Consider the following 23,200-nt stretch of genomic DNA (forward strand, 5'->3'; position numbering starts at 1 on the left):
TGCACCGCTATCTGTATGAAGATGGAAATATCTACACCGCTATCTGTATGAACATGGATATATCTACACAGCCATCTGGATGAACCTGGAAATATCTACACCGCTATCTGTGTAAACATGCATACATCTTCACCGCTATCTTTATAAACATGGAAATATCTACACCGCTATCTTTCTGAACATGGAAATATCTACACCGCTAACTGTTTGAACAGGGAAATATATACACCGCTATCTGCATGAACATGGGAACATCTACACCGCCATCAGTATGAACATATAAATATCTACACCGCCATCTGTATTAAGATGGAGATATCTACACCGCTATGTGTATAAACATGGAAATATCTACACCGCTATGTGTATAAACATGGAAATATCTACACCGCTATCTGTATAAACATGGAAATATCTACACTGCTACCTGTATAAACATGGAAATATCAGCCCCGCTATCTGTATGAACATGGAAATATCTACACCGCCATCTGTACGAACATGGAAAAATTTTCACCGCCATCTGTATGAACATGGATATATCTACACAGCCATCTGTATGAACATGGAAATATCTTCACCGCCATCTGTATGAACATGGATATGTCTACACAGCCGTCTGGATGAACATGGAAATATCTACACCGCTATCTGTATGAACATGAATATATCTACACCGCTATCTGCATGAAAATGGAAATTTCTACACAACTATCTGCATATAAATGGAAATATCTACACAGCTATCTCTTTGCACATGGAAATAACTACACCGCTATCTCTATAAACATGGAAATATCTACACCGCCATCTGTATGAACATGGAAATATCTACACCGCCATCTGTATTAAGAAGGAGATATCTACACTGCTATCTGTATAAACATGGAAATACCTACACCGCTATCTGTATGAACATGGAAATATCTACACCGCTACCTGTATAAACACGGAAATATGTACACCGCTACCTGTATAAACATGGATGTATCAGCAGCGCTATCGGTATGAACATGGCAATATCTACACGGCTATCTGTATGAACATGGAAATATCTACACAGCTATCTGTACGAACATGGAAATATCTACACCACTATCTGTATGAACATGGAAATAGCTACACAGCCATCTGGATGAACATGGAAATATCTACACCGCTATCTGCATGAACATGGATATATCTACACAGCCATCTGGATGAACATGGAAATATCTACACCGCTATCTGTATGAACATGGAAATACATACACCGCTATCTGTATGAACATGGAAATATCTACACCGCTATCTGCATGAACATGGAAACATCTACATTGCTATCCTTGTAAACATGCATACATCTTCACCGCTATCTGTATAAACATGGAAATATCTACACCGCTATCTGTATGAACATGGAAATAGCTACACGGCTATCTGTATGAACATGGAAATATCTACACCACCATCTGTATGAACATGGAAATATCTACACCGCTATCTGTATGAACATGGATATATCTACACAGCCATCTGGATGAACATGGAAATATCTACACCGCTATCTGTATGAACATGGAAATATCTACACCACTATCTGTATGAACATGGAAATATCTACACCGCTATCTGTTTGAACAGGGAAATATATACACCGCTATCTGCATGAAAATGGAAATATCTACACCGCTATCTGCATATACATGGAAATATCTATACAGCTATCTCTTTACACATGGAAATAACTACACCGCTATCTGTATGAAAATGGAAATATCTACACCGCCATCTGTATGAACATGGAAATATCTGCACCGCCATCTCTATGAACATATAAATATCTACACTGCCATCTGTATTAAGAAAGAGATATCTACACCGCTATCTGTATAAACATGGAAATATCTACACTGCTATGTGTATAAACATGGAAATATCTACACCGCTATCTGTATAAACATGGAAATATCTACACCGCTACCTGTATAAACATGGAAATATCAGCACCGCTATCGGTATGAACACGGAAATATCTACACCGCTATCTGTATGAACATGGAAATATCTACACCGCTATCTGTATGAACATGGAAATATCTTCACTGCCATCTGTATGAACATGGATATATCTACACAGCCATCTGGATGAACATGAAAATATGTACACCGATATATGTGTAAACATGCATACATCTTCACCGCTATCTGTATAAACATGGAAATATCTACACTGCTACCTGTATAAACATGGAAATATCAGCACCGCTATCTGTATGAACATGGAAATATCTACACCGCTATCTCTATGAACATGGAAATATCCACACCGCTATCTGTATGAACATGGAAATAGCTACACCGCTATCTGTATGAACATGGAAATATCTACACCGCTATCTGTATGAACATGGAAATATCTACACAGCTATCTGTTTGAACAGGGAAATATATACACCGCTATCTGCATGAAAATGGAAATATCTACACAGCTATCTGAATATACATGGGAAAAACTACACAGCTATCTCTTTACACATGGAAATAACTACACCGCTATCTGTATGAACATGGAAATATCTACACCGCCATCTGTATGAACACGGAAATATCTGCACCGCCATCTGTATGAACATATAAATATCTACACCGCCATCTGTATTAAGAAGGAGATATCTACACCGATATCTGTATAAACATGGAAATATCTTCACTGCTATCTGTATAAACATGGAAATATCTTCACCGCTATCTGTACAAACATGGAAATATCTACATCGCTACCTGGATAAACATGGAAATATCAGCACCGCTATCGGTATGAACACGGAAATATCTCCACCGCTATCTGTGTGAACATGGAAATATCTACACCGCTATCTGTATCAACGTGGAAATATCTTCACTGCCATCTGTATGAACATGGATATATCTACAATGCCATCTGGATGAACTTGGAAATATCTACACCGCTATCTGCATGAACATGGAAACATCTACACTGCTATCCTTGTAAACATGCATACATCTTCACCGCTATCTATATAAACATGGAAATATCTACACCGCTATCTGTATGAACATGGAAATATCTACACCGCTATCTGTTTGAACATGGTAATATCTACACCGCTATCTGCATGAAAATGGAAATATCTACACAGCTATCTGCATACACATGGAAATATCTACAAAGCTATCTCTTTACACATGGAAATAAATAGACCGCTATCTCTATAAACATGGAAATATCTACACCGCCATCTATATGAACATGGAAATATATGCACCGCCATCTGTATGAACATATAAATATCTACACCGCCATCTGTATTAAGATGGAGACATCTACACCGCTATCTGTATAAACTTGGAAATATCTACACCGCTATCTGAATAAACATGGAAATATCTACATCAGTATCTGTATAAACATGGAAATATCTACACCGCTACCTGTATAAACATGGAAATATCAGCACCGCTATCTGTATGAACATGGAAATATCTACACCGCTATCTCTATGAACATGGAAATATCTGCACCGCTATCTGTATGAACATGGAAATAGCTACACCGCTATCTGTATGAACATGGAAATATCTACACCACTATCTGTATGAACATGGAAATATCTACACCTCTATCTGTATGAACATGGAAATATCTACACGTCTATCTGTTTGAACAGGGAAATATATACACCGCTATCTGCATGAAAATGGAAATATCTACACAGCTATCTGCATATACATGGAAATATCTCACAGCTATCTCTTTACACATGGAAATAACTACACCGCTATCTGTATGAACATGGAAATATCTACACCGCCATCTGTATGAACATGGAAATAACTGCACCGCCATCTGTATGAACATATAAATATCTACACCGCCATCTGTATTAAGAAGGAGATATCTACACCGCTATCTGTATAAACATGGAAATATCTACACTGCTATCTGTATAAACATGGAAATATCTACACCGCTATCTGTATAAACATGGAAATATCTACACCGCTACATGTATAAACATGGAAATATCAGCACCGCTATCGGTATGAACATGGAAATATCTACACCGCTATCTGTATGAACATGGAAATATCTACACCGCTATCTGTATGAACATGGAAATATGTTCACTGCCATTTGTATGAACATGGATATATCTACACAGCCATCTGGATGAACATGGAAATATCTACACCGCTATCTGTATGAACATGGAAATATGTACAGTGCTATCCTTGTAAATATGCATACATCTTCACCGCTATCTGTATGAACATGGAAATATCTACACCGCTATTTGTATGAACATGGAAATATCTACACCGCTATCTGTTTGAACATGGAAATATCTACACCGCTATCCGCATGGAAATGGAAATATCTACACAGCTATCTGCATACACATGGAAATATCTACAAAGCTATCTCTTTACACATGGAAATAACTACACCGATATCTCTATAAAAATGGAAATATCTACAACGCCATCTATATGAACATGGAAATATCTGCACCGCCATCTGTATGAACATATAAATATCTACACCGCCATCTGTTTTAAGATGGAGATATCTACACATCTATCTGTATAAACTTGGAAATATCTACACCGCTATCTGTATAAACATGGAAATATCTACACCACTATCTGTATAAACATGGAAATACCTACACGGCTACCTGTATGAACATAGAAATATCAGCACAGCTATCTGTATGAACATGGATATATCTACACAGCCATCTGTATGAACATGGAAATATCTACACCGCTATCTATATGAACATGGAAATATCTACACCGCTATCTGTATGAACATGGATATATCTACACAGCCATCTGGATGAACATGGAAATATCTACACTGCTACCTGTATTAACATGGAAATATCAGCCCCGCTATCTGTATGAACATGGAAATATCTACACCGCCATCTGTATGAACATGGAAAAATCTTCACCGCCATCTGTATGAACATGGATATATCTACACAGCCATCTGTATGAACATGGAAATATCTTCACCGCCATCTGTATGAACATGGATATGTCTACACAGCCGTCTGGATGAACATGGAAATATCTACACCGCTATCTGTATGAACATGAATATATCTACACCGCTATCTGCATGAAAATGGAAATATCTTCACTGCCATCTGTATGAACATGGATATATCTACACAGCCATCTGGATGAACATGAAAATATGTACACCGCTATATGTGTAAACATGCATACATCTTCACAGCTATCTGTATAAACATGGCAATATCTACACTGCTACCTGTATAAACATGGAAATAACAGCACCGCTATCTGTATGAACATGGAAATATCTACACCGCTATCTCTATGAACATGGAAATATCCACACCGCTATCTGTATGAACATGGAAATAGCTACACCGCTATCTGTATGAACATGGAAATATCTACACCACTATCTGTATGAACATGGAAATATCTTCACCGCTATCTGTTTGAACAGGGAAATATATACACCGCTATCTGCATGAAAATGGAAATATCTACACAGCTATCTGAATATACATGGGAAGATCTACACAGTTATCTCTTTACACATGGAAATAACTACACCGCTATCTGTATGAACATGGAAATATCTACACCGCCATCTGTATGAACATGGAAATATCTGCACCGCCATGTGTATGAACATATAAATATCTACACCGCCATCTGTATTAAGAAGGAGATATCTACACCGATATCTGTATAAACATGGAAATATCTACACTGCTATCTGTATAAACATGGAAATATCTACACCGCTATCTGTACAAACATGGAAATATCTACATCGCTACCTGTATAAACATGGAAATATCAGCACCGCTATCGGTATGAACACGGAAATATCTCCACCGCTATCTGTATGAACATGGAAATATCTACACCGCTATCTGTATGAACATGGATATATATACACAGCCCTCTGGATGAACATGGAAATATCCACACCGCTATCTGTGTAAACATGCATACATCTTCACCGCTATCTGTATAAACATGGAAATATCTACACCGCTATCTTTATGAACATGGAAATACCTACACCGCTATCTGTTTGAAGATGGAAATATATACACCGCTATCTGCATGAAAATGGAAATATCTACAAAGCTATCTGCATATACATGGAAATATGTACACAGCTATCTCTTTACACATGGAAATAACTACACCGCAATCTTTATGAACATGGAAATATCTTCACCGCCATCTGTATGAACATGGATATATCTACACAGCCATCTGGATGAACATGGAAATATCTACACCGCTATCTATATGAACAAGGAAATATCTACACCGCTATCTGTGTAAACATGCATACACCTTCACCGCTATCTGTATAAACATGGAAATATCTACACTGCTATCTGCATGAACATGGAAATATCTACACCGCTATCTGTTTGAACATGGAAATTTCTACACCGCTATCTGCATGAAAATGGAAATATCTACACAGCGATCTGCATATACATGGAAATATCAACAAAGCTATCTCTTTACACATGGAAATAACTACAGCGCTATCTCTATAAACATGGAAATATCTACACCGCCATCTGTATGAACATGGAAATATCTGCACCGCCATCTGTATGAACATATAAATATCTACACAGCCATCAATATTAAGATGGAGATATCTACACCGCTATCTGTATAAACTTGGAAATATCTACACCGCTATCTGTATAAACATGGAAATATCTACACCGCTACCTGTATAAACATTTAAATATCAGCACCGCCATCTGTATGAACATGGAAATATCTACACCTCTATCTCTATGAACATGGAAATTTCTACACCGCTATCGGTAAGAACATGGAAATAGCTACACCGCTATCTGTATGAACATGGAAATATCTACACCGCTACCTGTATAATCATGGAATTGTCTACACCGCTACCTGTAAAAACATGGAAATATCAGCACCGCTATCTGTATGAACATGGAAATATCACCCCCTCTATCTGTATGAGCATGGAAATATCTACACTGCTATCAGTATGAAGATGGAAATATCTAGACTGCTATCCATATGAACATGGAAATATCTTCACCGCCATCTGTATGACCATGGATATATCTACACAGCCATCTGGATGAACATGGAAATATCTACACCGCTATCTGTATGAACATGGAAATAGCTACACCGCTATCTATATGAACATGGAAATATCTACACCACTATCTGTATAAACATGGAAATATCTACACCGCTATCTGTATGAACATGGAAATATCTTCACCGCCATCTGTATGAACATGGATATATCTACACAGCCATCTGGATGAACATGGAAATAACTACACCGCTATCTGAATGAACATGGAAATAGCCACACCGCTATCTGTATGAACATGGAAATATCTTCACCGCCATCTGCATGAACATGGATATATCTACACAGCCATCTGGATGAACATGGAAATATCTACACAGCTATCTGTTTGAACATGGAAATATATACACCGCTATCTGTGTAAGCATGCATACATCTTCACCGCTATCTGTATAAACATGGAAATATCTACATCGCTATCTGTATGAACATGGAAATATCTACACCGCTATCTGTGTAAACATGCATACATCTTCACCGTTATCTGTATAAACATGGAAATATCTACACCGCTATCTGTATGAACATGGAAATAGCTACAAAGCTATCTGTATGAACATGGAAATATCAACACCGCTATCTGTATGAACATGGATATATCTACACAGCCATCTGGATGAACATGGAAATATCAATACCGCTATCTGTGTAAACATGCATACATCTTCACCGCTATCTGTATAAACATGGAAATATTTACACCGCTGTCTGTATGAACATGGAAATATCTACACGGCTATCTGTATGAACATGGAAATATCTACACCGCTATCTGTTTGAACATGGAAATATCTACACCGCTATCTGCATGAAAATGGAAATATCTACACTGCTATCTGCATATACATGGAAATATCTACACAGCTATCTCTTTACACATGGAAATAACAACACTGCTATCTGTATGAACATGGAAATATCTACACCGACATCTGTATGAACATGGAAATATCTGCACCGCCATCTGTAGGAACATATAAATATCTACGCAGCCATCTGTATTAAGATGGAGATATCTACACCGCTATCTGTATAAACATGGAAATATCTACACCGCTATCTGTATAAACATGGAAATATCTACACCGCTATCTGTATAAACATGGTAATATCTACACCGCTACCTGTATAAACATGGAAATATCAGCACCGCTATCTGTATGAACATGGAAATATCTACACCGCTATCTGTATGAACATGGAAATATCTACACCGCTATCTGCATGAACATGGAAATATCTACACCACTATCTGTAAGAACATGGAAATATCTACACCGCTATCTGTATGAACATGGATATATATACACAGCCCTCTGGATGAACATAGAAATATCCACACCGCTATCTGTGTAAACATGCATACATCTTCACCGCTATCTGTATAAACATGGAAATATCTACACCGCTATCTTTATGAACACGGAAATATCTACACTGCTATCTGTTTGAAGATGGAAATATATACACCGCTATCTGCATGAAAATGGAAATATCTACACAGATATCTGCATATACATGGAAATATGTACACAGCTATCTCTTTACACATGGAAATATCAGCACCGCTATCGGTATGAACATGGAAATATCTACACAGCTATCTGTATGAACATGGAAATATCTACACCGCTATCTGTATGAACATGGAAATATCTTCAACGCCATCTGTATGAACATGCATATATCTACTCAGCCATCTGTATGAACATGGAAATATCTACACCGCTATCTGTATGAACATGGAGATATCTACACCGCTCTCTGTATGAACATGGAAATATCTTCACCGCCATCTGTATGAACATGGATATGTCTACACAGCCATCTGGATGAACATGGAAATATCTACACCGCTATCTGTATGAACATGGAAATATCTACACCGCTATCTGTGTAAACATGCATACACCTTCACCGCTATCTGTATAAACATGGAAATATCTACACCGCTATCTGTATGAACATGGAAATATCTGAACCGCTATCTGCATGAAAATAGAAATATCTACACAGCTATCTGCATATACATGGAAATATCTACAAAGCTATCTCTTTACACATGGAAATAACAACACCGCTATCTCTATAAACATGGAAATATCTACACCGCCATCTGTATGAACATGGAAATATCTGCACCGCCATCTGTATGAACATATAATTGTCTACACCGCCATCTGTATTAAGATGGATATATCTTCATCGCTATCTTTATAAACTTCGAAATATCTACACCGCTATCTGTATAAACATGGAAATATCTACACCGCTATCTGTATGAACATGGAAATATCTACACCGCTATCTGTTTGAACATGGAAATATCTACACTGCTATCTGCATGAAAATGGAAATATCTACACAGCTATCTGCATATACATGGAAATATCTACAAAGCTATCTCTTTACACATGGAAATAACTACACCGCTATATGTATAAACTTGGAAATATCTACACGGCCATCTGTATGAACATGGAAATATCTAAACCGCTATCTCCATGAACATGGAAATATCTACACCGCTATCTGTATGAACATGGAAATAGCTACACCGCTATCTATATGAGCATGGAAATAACTACACCACTATCTGTATGAACATGGAAATATCTACACAGCTATCTGTATGAAAAAGGATATATCCACACAGCCATCTGGATGAACATGGAAATATCTACACCGCTATATGTATGAACCTGGAAATAGCTACACCGCTATCTGTATGAACATGGAAATATCTACACCGCTATCTGTATGAACATGGAAATATCTACACCGCTATCTGTATGAAGATGGAAATATCTTCACCGCCATCTGTATGAACATGGATATATCTACAGAGCCATCTGGATGAACATGGAAATGTCTACACTGCTATCTGAATGAACATGGAAATATCTACACCGCTATCTGTATGAACATGGAAATATCTTCACCGCCATCTGTATTAACATGGATATGTCTACACAGCCATCTGGATGAACATGGAAATATCTACACCGCGATCTGTAAGAACATGGAAATATCTACACCGCTATCTGTGTAAACATGCATACATCTTGACCGCTATCTGTATAAACATGGAAATATCTACACCGCTATCTGTATGAACATGGAAATATCTACACCGCTATCTGTTTGAACATGGAAATATCTAAACCGCTATCTGCATGAAAATAGATATATCTACACAGCTATCTGCATATACATGGAAATATCTACAAAGCTATCTCTATATACATGGAAATAACTACACCGCTATCTCTATAAACATGGAAATATCTACACCGCCATCTGTATGAACATGGAAATAACTGCACCGCCATCTGTATGAACATACAAATATCTACACCGCAATCTGTATTAAGATGGAGATATCTTCACCGCTATATGTATAAACTTGGAAATATCAGCACCGCTATCTGTATGAACATGGAAATATCTAAACCGCTATCTCCATGAACATGGAAATATCTACACCGCTATCTGTATGAACATGGAAATAGCTACACCGTTATCTATATGAGCATGGAAATAACTACACCACTATCTGTATGAACATGGAAATATCTACACAGCTATCTGTATGAACATGGATATATACACACAGCCATCTGGATGAACATGGAAATATCTACACCGCTATATGTATGAACCTGGAAATAGCTACACCGCTATCTCTGAAACATGCATACATCTTCACCGCTATCTGTATAAACATGGAAATATCTACACCGCTATCTGTATGAACATGGAAATAGCTACACCGCTATCTGTATGAACATGGCAATATCTACACCGCTATCTGTATGAACATGGATATATCTACACAGCCATCTGGATGAAGATGGAAATATCTACACCGCTATCTGTGTAAACATGCATGCATCTTCACTGCCATCTGTACGAACATGGAAATATCTACACCGCTATCTGTATGAACATGGAAATATCTACACCGCTATCTGTATGAACATGGATAAATCTACACCGCTATCTGTTTGAACATGGAAATATCTACACCGCTATCTGCATGAAAATGGAAATATCTACACTACTATCTGCATATACATGGAAATATCTACACAGCTATCTCTTTACACATGGAAATAACTACACCGCTATCTGTATGAACATGGAAATATCTACACCGCCATCTGTAGGAACATATAAATATTTACACCGCCATCTGTATTAAGAAGGAGATATCTACACCGCTATCTGTATAAACATGGAAATATCTACACCGCTATCTGTATAAACATGGAAATATCTACACCGCTATCTGTATAAACATTGAAATATCTACACCGCTACCTGTATAAACATGGAAATATCAGCACCGCTATCAGTATGAACATGGAAATATCTACACCGCTATCTGTATGAACATGGAAATATCTACACCGCTATCTGTATGAACATGGAAATATCTTCGCAATCTGTATGAACATGGATATATCTACACAGCCATCTATATGAACATGGAAATATCTACACCGCTATCTGTATGAACATGGAAATATCTACACCGCTATCTGTATGAACATGGAAATATCTGCACCGCCATCTGTATGAACATATAAATATCTACACTGCCATCTATATTAAGATGGAGATATCTACACCGCTATCTGTATAAACTTGGAAATATCTACACCGCTATCTGTATAAACATGGAAATATCTACACCGCTACCTGTATAAACATTTAAATATCAGCACCGCTATCTTTATGAACATGGAAATATCTACACCGCTATCTCTATGAACATGGAAATTCCTACACCGCTATCGGTAAGAACATGGAAATAGCTACACCGCTATCTGTATGAACATGGAAATCTCTACACCACTACCTGTATGAACATGGAAATATCTACACCTCTATCTCTATGAACATGGATATATCTACACAGCCATCTGGATGAACATAGAAATATCTACACCGCTATCTCTTTGAACATGGAAATATCTACACCGATATCTGTATGAACATGGAAATATCTACACGGCTACCTGTATAAACATGGAAATATCTACACTGCTACCAGTATAAACATGGAAATATCAGCTCCGCTATCTATATGAACATGGAAATATCAGCCCCTCTATCTGTATGAGCATGGAAATATCTACACTGCTATCTGTATGAACATAGAAATATCTACACCGCTATCCATATGAACATGGAAATATCTTCACCGCCATCTGTATGAACATGGATATATCTACACAGCCATCTGGATGAACGTGGAAATATCTACACCGCTATCTGCATGAACATGGAAATATCTACACCGCTATCTGTGTAAACATGCATACATCTTCACCGCAATCTGTATAAGCATGGAAATATCTACACCACTATCTGTATGAACATGGATATATCTACACCGCCATCTGTTTGAACATGGAAATATCTAAACCGCTATCAGCATGAAAATGGAAATATCTACAGAGCTATCTGCATATACATGGAAATATCTACACAGCTATCTCTTTACACATGGAAATAACTACACCGCTATCTGTATGAACATGGAAATATCTACACCGCCATCGGTATGAACATGGAAATATCTGCACCGCCATCTGTATGGACATATAAATATCTACACCGCCATCTCTATTAAGATGGAGATATCTACACCGCTATCTGTATAAACATGGAAATATCTACACCGCTATCTGTATAAACATGGAAATATCTACACTGCTATCTGTATAAACATGGAAATATCTACACCGCTACCTGTATAAACATGGAAACATCAGCACCGCTCTCTGCATGAACATGGAAATATCAGCCCCTCTATCTGTATGAACATGGAAATATCTACACAGCTATCTCTATGAACATGGAAATATCTACACCGCTATCCGTTTGAACATGGAAATATCTAAACTGGTATCTGGATGAACATGGAAATATCTACACAGCTATCTGCATATACATGGAAATATCTACACAGCTATCTCTTTACACATGGAAATATCTACACTGCTATCTGTATGAACATGGAAATATCTACACCGCTATCCATATGAACATGGAAATATCTTGACCGCCATCTGTATGAACATGGATATATCTACACAGCCATCTGGATGAACATGGAAATATCTACACCGCTATCTGTATGAACATGGAAATATCTGCACCGCTCTCTGTATGAACATGGAAATATCTTCACCGCCATCTGTATGAACATGGATATGTCTACACAGCCATCTGGATGAACATGGAAATATCTACACCGTGATCTGTATGAACATGGAAATAACTACACCGCTATCTGTGTAAACATGCATACAACTTCACCGCTATCTGTATAAACATGGAAATATCTACACCGCTATCTGTATGAACATGGAAATATCTGAACCGCTATCTGCATGAGACTAGAAATATCTTCACAGCTATCTGCATATACATGGAAATATCTACAAAGCTATCTCTTTACACATGGAAATAACTACACCGCTATCTCTGTAAACATGGAAATATCTACACCGCCATCTGTATGAACATTGAAATATCTGCACCGCCATCTGTATGAACATATAAATATCTACACCGTCATCTATATTAAGATGGAGATATCTACACCGCTACCTCTATAAACATTTAAATATCAGCACCGCTATCTGTATGAACATGGAAATAGCTACACCGCTATCTGTATGAACATGGAAATATCTACACCACTACCTGTATGAACATGGAAATATCTACACATCTTTCTCTATGAACATGGATATATCTACACAGGCATCTGGATGAACATGGAAATATCTACACCTCTATCTGTATGAACATGGAAATATCTACACCGCTATCTGTTTGAACATGGAAATATCTACACTGCTATCTGCATGAAAATGGAAATATCTACAGAGCAATCTACAAATACATGGAAATATCTACACAGCTATCTCTTTACACATGGAAATAACTACACCGCTATCTGTATGAACATGGAAATATCTACACCGCCATCTGTATGAACATGGAAATATCTGCACCGCCATCTGTATGAACATATAAATAACTACACGGCCATCTGTATTAAGATGGAGATATCTACTCCGCTATCTGTATGAACATGGAAATATCTACACCGCTATCTGTATGAACATGGAAATATCTACACCGCTACCTGTATAAACATGGAAATATCTACACTGCTACCTGTATAAACATGGAAATATCAGCACCGCTATCTATATGAACATGGAAATATCAGCCCCTCTATCTGTATGAGCATGGAAATATCTACACTGCTATCTGTATGAACATGGAAATATCTACACCGCTATCCGTATGAACATGGAAATATCTTCACCGCCATCTGTATGAACATGGATATATCTACACAGAAATCTGGATGAATGTGGAAATATCTACACCGCTATCTGCATGAACATGGAAATATCTACACCGCTATCTGTATGAACATGAAAATATCTACACCGCTATTTGTATGAACATGGAAATATCTACACCGCTATCTGTATGAACATGGAAATATCTACACCGCTATCTGTTTGAACATGGAAATATCTACACCGCTGTCTGCATGAAAATGGAAATATCTACACAGCTGTCTGCATATACATGGAAATATCTACACAGCTATCTCTTTACACATGGAAATAACTACACCGCTATCTCTATAAACATGGAAATATCTACACCGCCATCTGTATGAACATGGAAATATCTGCACCGCCATCTGTATGAACATATAAATATCTTCACCGTCATCTGTATTAAGAAGGAGATATCTACACCGCTATCTGTATAAACATGGAAATATCTACACCGCTATCTGTATAAACATGGAAATATCTACACTGCTACCTGTATAAACATGGACATATCAGCACCGCTATCGGTATGAACATGGAAATATCTACACCGCTATCTGTATGAACATGGAAATATCTACACCGCTATCTGTATGAACATGGAAATATCTTCAACGCCATCTGTATGAACATGGATATATCTACACAGCCATCTGGATGAACATGGAAATATCTACACCGCTATCTGTATGAACATGGAAATATCTACACCGCTCTCTGTATGAACATGGAAATATCTTCACCGCCATCTGTATGAACATGGATATGACTACACAGACATCTGGATGAACATGGAAATATCTACACCGCGATCTGTATGAACATGGAAATATCTACACCGCTATCTGTGTAAACTTGCATACACCTTCACCGCTTTCTGTATAAACATGGAAATATCTACACTGCTATCTGTATGAACATGGAAATATCTGAACCGCTATCTGCATGAAAATAGAAATATCTACACAGCTATCTGCATATACATGGAAATATCTACAAAGCTATCTCTTTACACATGGAAATAACTACACCGCTATCTCTATAAACATGGAAATATCTACACCGCCATCTGTAAGAACATGGAAATATCTGCACCGCCATCTGTATGAACATATAATTGCCTACACCACCATCTGTATTAAGATGGATATATATTCACCGCTATCTGTATAAACTTCGAAATATCTACACCGCTATCTGTATAAACATGGAAATATCTACACCGCTATCAGTATAAACAAGGAAATATCTACACTGCTACCTGTATAAACATGGAAATATCAGCACCGCTATCTGTATGAACATGGAAATATCTACACCGCTATCTCTATGAACATGGAAATATCTACACCGCTATCTGTATGAACATGGAAATAGCTACACCGCTATCTGTATGAACATGGAAATATCTTCACCGTCATCTGTATGAACATGGATATATCTACACAGCCATATGGATGAACATGGAAATATCTACACAGCTATCTGTATGAACATGGATATATCTACAAAGCCGTCCGTATGAACATGGAAATATCCACAATGCTATCTGTATGAACATGGAAATATCTACACCGCTATCTCTGTAAACATGCATACATCTTCACCGCTATCTGTATAAACATGGAAATATCTACACCGCTATCTGTATGAACATGGAAATATCTACACCGCTATCTGCATGAAAATCGAAATATCTACAGAGCTATCTGCATATAGATGGAAATAGCTACACAGCTATCTCTTTACACATGGAAATCACTACACCGCTATCTGTATGAACATGGAAATATCTACACTGCCATCTGTATGAACATGGAAATACCTGCATCGCCATCTGTATGAACATATAAATATCTACACGGCCATCTGTATTAAGATGGAGATATCTACACCGCTATCTGTATAAACATGGAAATATCTACACCGCTATCTGTATAAACATGGAAATATCTACACCGCTATCTGTATGAACATGGAAATATCTACACCGCTATCTGTATGAACATGGAATTATCTACACCGCTATCTGTATGAACATGGAAATAGCTACACCGCTATCTGTATGAACATGGAAATATCTACACCGCTATCTGTATGAACATGGAAATCTCTACACCGCTATCTGTATGAACATGGAAATATCTTCACCGCCATCTGTATGAACATGGATATATCTACACAGCCATCTGGATGAACATGGAAATATCTACACCACTATCTTTATGAACATGGAAATAGCTACACCGCTATCTGTATGAACATGGAAATATCTACACCGCCATCTGTATGAACATGGAAATAACTGCACCGCCATCTGTATGAACATATAAATATCTACACCGCAATCTGTATTAAGATGGAGATATCTCCACCGCTATATGTATAAACTTGGAAATATCAGCACCGCTATCTGTATGAACATGGAAATATCTAAATCGCTATCTCCATGAACATGGAAATATCTACACCGCTATCTGTATGAACATGGAAATAGCTACACCGCTATCTGTATGAGCATGGAAATAACTACACCACTATCTGTATGAACATGGAAATATCTACACAGCTATCTGTATGAACATGGATATATCTACACAGCCATCTGGATGAACATGGAAATATCTACACCGCTATATGTATGAACCTGGAAATAGCTACACCGCTATCTCTGTAAACATGCATACATCTTCAGCGCTATCTGTATAAACATGGAAATATCTACACCGCTATCTGTATGAACATGGAAATAGCTACACCGCTATCTGTATGAACATGGAAATATCTACACCGCTATCTGTATGAACATGGATATATCTACACAGCCATCTGGATGAACATGGAAATATCTACACCGCTATCTGTGTAAACATGCATGCATCTTCACTGCCATCTGTACGAACATGGAAATATCTACACCGCTATCTGTATGAACATGGAAATATCTACACCGCTATCTGTATGAACATGGATATATCTACACCGCTATCTGTTTGAACATGGAAATATCTACACCGCTATCTGCATGAAAATGGAAATATCTACACAGCTATCTGCATATACATGGAAATATCTACACAGCTATCTCTTTACACATGGAAATAACTACACCGCTATCTGTATGAATATGGAAATATCTACACCGCCATCTGTAGGAACATATAAATATTTACACCGCCATCTGTATTAAGAAGGAGATATCTACACCGCTATCTGTATAAACATGGAAATATCTACACTGCTATCTGTATAAACATGGAAATATCTACACCGCTATCTGTATAAACATTGAAATATCTACACCGCTACCTGTATAAACATGGAAATATCAGCACCGCTATCAGTATGAACATGGAAATATCTACACCGCTATCTGTATGAACATGGAAATATCTACACCGTTATCTGTATGAACATGGAAATATCTTCGCAATCTGTATGAACATGGATATACCTGCACAGCCATCTATATGAACATGGAAATATCTACACCGCTATCTGTATGAACATGGAAATATCTGCACCGCCATCTGTATGAACATATAAATATCTACACTGCCATCTATATTAAGATGGAGATATCTACACCGCTATCTGTATAAACTTGGAAATATCTACACCGCTATCTGTATAAACATGGAAATATCTACACCGCTACCTGTATAAACATTTAAATATCAGCACCGCTATCTGTATGAACATGGAAATATCTACACCGCTATCTCTATGAACATGGAAATTTCTACACCGCTATCGGTAAGAACATGGAAATAGCTACACCGCTATCTGTATGAACATGGAAATCTCTACACCACTACCTGTATGAACATGGAAATATCTACACCTCTATCTCTATGAACATGGATATATCTACACAGCCATCTGGATGAACATAGAAATATCTACACCGCTATCTCTTTGAACATGGAAATATCTACACCGATATCTGTATGAACATGGAAATATCTACACCGCTACCTGTATAAACATGGAAATATCTACACTGCTACCTGTATAAACATGGAAATATCAGCTCCGCTATCTATATGAACATGGAAATATCAGCCCCTCTATCTGTATGAGCATGGAAATATCTACACTGCTATCTGTATGAACATAGAAATATCTACACCGCTATCCATATGAACATGGAAATATCTTCACCGCCATCTGTATGAACATGGATATATCTACACAGCCATCTGGATGAACGTGGAAATATCTACACCGCTATCTGCATGAACATGGAAATATCTACACCGCTATCTGTGTAAACATGCATACATCTTCACCGCAATCTGTATAAGCATGGAAATATCTACACCGCTATCTGTATGAACATGGATATATCTACACCGCCATCTGTTTGAACATGGAAATATCTAAACCGCTATCAGCATGAAAATGGAAATATCTACAGAGCTATCTGCATATACATGGAAATATCTACACAGCTATCTCTTTACACATGGAAATAACTACACCGCTATCTGTATGAAGATGGAAATATCTACACCGCCATCTGTATGAACATGGAAATATCTGCACCGCCATCTGTATGGACATATAAATATCTACACCGCCATCTCTATTAAGATGGAGATATCTACACCGCTATCTGTATAAACATGGAAATATCTACACTGCTATCTGCATGAACATGGAAATATCTACACCGCTATCTGCATGAACATGGAAATATCTACACCGGTATCTGCATGAAAATGGAAATATCTACACAGCGGTCTGCATATACATGGAAATATCTACACAGCTATCTCTTTACACATGGAAATATCTACACCGCTATCTTTATGAACATGGAAATATCTTCACCGCCATCTGTATGAACATGGATATATCTACACAGCCATCTGGATGAACATGGAAATATCTACACCGCTATCTGTATGAACAAGGAAATATCTACACCGCTATCTGTGTAAACATGCATACATCTTCACCGCTATCTGTATAAACATGGAAATATCTACACTGCTATCTGCATGAACATGGAAATATCTACACTGCTATCTGTTTGAACATGGAAATATCTACACAGCTATCTGCATGAAAATGGAAATATCTACACAGCGGTCTGCATAAACATGGAAATATCTACAAAGCTATCTCTTTACACATGGAAATAACTACAGCGCTATCTCTATAAACATGGAAAGAACTACACCGCCATCTGTATGAACATGGAAATATCTGCACCGCCATCTGTATGAACATATAAATATCTACACCGCCATCTATATTAAGATGGAGATATCTACACCACTATCTGTATAAACTTGGAAATAACTACACTGCTATCTGTATAAACATGGAAATATCTACACCGCTACCTGTATAAACATTTAAATATCAGCACCGCTATCTGTATGAACATGGAAATATCTACACCGCTATCTCTATGAACATGGAAATTTCTACACCGCTACCGGTAAGAACATGGAAATAGCTACACCGCTATCTGTGTGAACATGGAAATATCTACACCACTGCCTGTATGAACGTGGAAATATCTACACCTCACTCTCTATGAACATATACATATCTACACAGCCATCTGGATGAACATGGAAATATCTACACCGCTATCTCTTTGAACATGGAAATATCTACACCGCTATCTGTGTAAACATGCAAACATCTTCACCGCTATCTGTATAAACATGGAAATATCTACACCATCTGTATGAACATGGAAATATCTACACCGCTATCTGTTTGAACATGGAAATATCTACACCGCTATCTGCATGAAAATGGAAATATCTACACAGCTATCTGCATATACATGGAAATATCTACAAAGCTATCTCTTTACACATGGAAATAACTACACCACTATCTCTATAAACATGGAAATATCTACACCGCCATCTGTATGAACATGGAAATATCTACACCGCCATCTGTATGAACATATAAATATCTACACCGCCATCTGTACTAAGATGGAGTCATCTACACCGCTATCTGCATAAACTTGGAAATATCTACACCGCTATCTGTAAAACATGGAAATATCTACACCGCTACCTGTATAAACATGGAAATATCAGCACCACTATCGGTATGAACATGGAAATATCAGCACCGCTATCTGTATGAACATGGAAATATCTGCACCGCTATCTGCATGAACATATAAATATCTACACCGCCATCTATATTAAGATGGAGATATCTACACCGCTACATGTATAAACATTTAAATATCAGCATCGCTATCTGTATGAACATGGAAATATCTACACCGCTATCTCTAAGAACATGGAAATTTCTACACCGCTATCGGTATGAACATGGAAATAGCTACACCGCTATCTGTATGAACATGGAAATATCTACACCGCTATCTGCATGAACATGGAAATATCTGCACCGCCATCTGTATGAACATATAAATATCTACACCGCCATCTGTATTAAGATGGAGATATCTACACCGCTATCTGTATAAACTTGGAAATATCTACACCGCTATCTGTATAAACATGGAAATATCTACACCGCTATCTGCATGAACGTGGAAATAGCTACACCGCTATCTGTACGAACATGGAAATATCTACACCACTATCTGTATGAACATGGAAATAGCTACACAGCTATCTGTGTAAACATGCATACTTCTTCACCGCTATCTGTATAAACATGGAAATATCCACACCGCTACCTGTATAAACATGGAAATATCAGAACAGCTATCTGTATGAACATGGAAATATCTACACCGCTATCTGTACGAACATGGAAATATCTACACCGCTATCTGCATGAACGTGGAAATAGCTACACCGCTATCTGTACGAACATGGAAATATCTACACCACTATCTGTATGAACATGGAAATAGCTACACAGCTATCTGTGTAAACATGCATACTTCTTCACCGCTATCTGTATAAACATGGAAATATCTACACCGCTATATGTATGAACATGGAAATATCTACACCGCTATCTGTATGAACATGGAAATATCTACACCACTATCTGTTTGAACATGGAAATATCTACACCGCTATCTGCATGAAAATGGAAATATCTACACTGCTATCTGCATATACATTTAAAAATCTACACAGCTATCTCTTTACACATGGAAATATCTACACCGCTATCTGTATGAACATGGAAATATCTACACCGCCATCTGTATGAACATGGAAATATCTGCACGGCCATCTGTATGAACATATAAATATCTACACCGCTATCTGTATGAACATGGAAATATCTACACCGCTACCTGTATAAACATGGAAATATCAGCACCGCTATCTGTATGAACATGGAAATATCAGCCCCTCTATCTGTATGAACATGGAAATATCTACACCACTATCTGTATGAACATGGAAATATCTACACTGCTATATGTATGAGCATGGATATATCTTCACCGCCATCTGTATGAACATGGATATATCTACACAGCCATCTGGATGAACATGGAAATATCTACACCGCTATCTGTATAAACATGGAAATATCTACACCGCTATCTGTATGAACATGGAAATATCTACAGCACTATCTGTATGAACATGGAAATATCTACACTGCTATCTCTATGAACATGGATATATCTACACAGCCATCTGGATGAACATGGAAATATATACACCGCTATCTGTATGAACATGGAAATATATACACCGCTACCTGTGTAGACATGCATACATCTTCACCGCTATCTGTATAAACATGGATATATCAACACCGCTATCTGTATGAACATGGAAATATCTATTCCGCTATCTGTTTGAACTTGGAAATATCTAAACCGCTATCTGCATGAAAATGGAAATATCTACACAGCTATCTGCATATACATGGAAATAACTACACCGCTATCTGTATGAATATGGAAATATCTGCACGGCCATCTGTATGAACATATAAATATCTACACCGCCATCTGTATTAAGGTGGAGATATCTACACCGCTATCTGTATAAACATGGAAATATCAACATCGCTATCTGTATAAACATGTAAATGTCTACACCGCTATCTGTATAAACTTGGAAATATCTACACCGCTACCTGTATAAACATGGAAATATCAGCACCGCTATCTGTATGAACATGGAAATATCAGCCCATCTATCTGTATGAAAATGGAAATATCTACCCCGCTATCTGTATGAACATGGAAATATCTACACGGCTATCTGTATGAACATGGAAATATCTTCACCGCCTTCTGTATGAACATGGATATATCTACACAGTCATTTGGAAGAACATGGAAATATCTACACCGCTATCTGTATTAACATGGAAATAGTTACACCGCTATCTGTATGAACATGGAAATATCTACACCACTATCTGTATGAACATGGAAATATCTACACCGCTATCTGTTTGAACATGGAAATATCTACACCGCTATCTGCATGAAAATAGAAATATCTACACAGCTATCTGCATATACATGGAAATATCTACAAAGCTATCTCTTTACACATGGAAATAACTACACCACTATCTCTATAAACATGGAAATATCTACACCGCCATCTGTATGAACATGGAAATATCTGCACCGGCATCTGTATGAACATATAAATATCTACACCGCCATCTGTATTAAGATTGAGATATCTACACCGCTATC

This window comes from Gorilla gorilla, chromosome 9 (genome assembly GCF_029281585.2).
Source record: "Gorilla gorilla gorilla isolate KB3781 chromosome 9, NHGRI_mGorGor1-v2.1_pri, whole genome shotgun sequence".
Taxonomy (NCBI): Eukaryota; Metazoa; Chordata; class Mammalia; order Primates; family Hominidae; genus Gorilla; species Gorilla gorilla.